The sequence below is a fragment of the Manihot esculenta genome, chromosome 8, assembly GCF_001659605.2.
Source record: "Manihot esculenta cultivar AM560-2 chromosome 8, M.esculenta_v8, whole genome shotgun sequence".
In the NCBI taxonomy this organism is placed as follows: Eukaryota; Viridiplantae; Streptophyta; class Magnoliopsida; order Malpighiales; family Euphorbiaceae; genus Manihot; species Manihot esculenta.
The window spans coordinates 16,738,944-16,739,635 of record NC_035168.2 but is presented as its reverse complement, the minus strand read 5'-3'; positions in this window follow the sequence as shown (position 1 = coordinate 16,739,635).

Sequence of the window (692 nt, the reverse complement as noted above, 5' to 3'; positions counted from 1 at the left end):
TCGGCCAAGGTGCGTTCTTCGCCACCCCTCACCGATCTTGAGTTATTTCCTTCAAATCTTTCAAGTTTTTCATTAGTTCTCATCTTGTTTTGAAGATTTCCAAGTTTTGATCAAGTTTTGGAGCTTTGAGGTTCAAGAACTCAAATCTCTCCCAACTCCAAGTTAGATCACCTCTACTCTCGATCTTCAAGAGGTAAGAGTCGATCTCTAGCTTACATTACGTTTTAAACAAGTTTTAAGAAGATTTATGGGGTAGAAATGCATGTTAGGCTATGTTGGAGTTTATGAGTTAATGTTGTGATTTTGGACAATGTGGCTTGCAAATGTATGTTTGATGTGTTGTAGTTGGGGTTTTAATTAGTTGATGCCCCTAGGAGCTTGTATGCTTGTGTATGATTGTTGTAGAATAGGTTTATGCATGTTGGTAATGAGTTTGAGGCATTTGTGCATGTTGGAGCAAGTTTCTGCCCTTTGGCAAGAAACCAAGTTCGGCAGCCGAAGGGACTTTCGGCCGCCGAACCCTCCTGTGGAGGCAGCATTCGGCTGCCGAAGCTTGCCCCCGAAAGAGGACTTTCGCCTCTGTCTGGGAGTTTCGGCCGCCGAAAGTGCCGCCGAACATGCATGAGTTTCGTCTCTGTCTGGGAGATTCGGCCGCCGAAGGTGCCGCCGAACCTGCCTGACTTTCGGCTCTG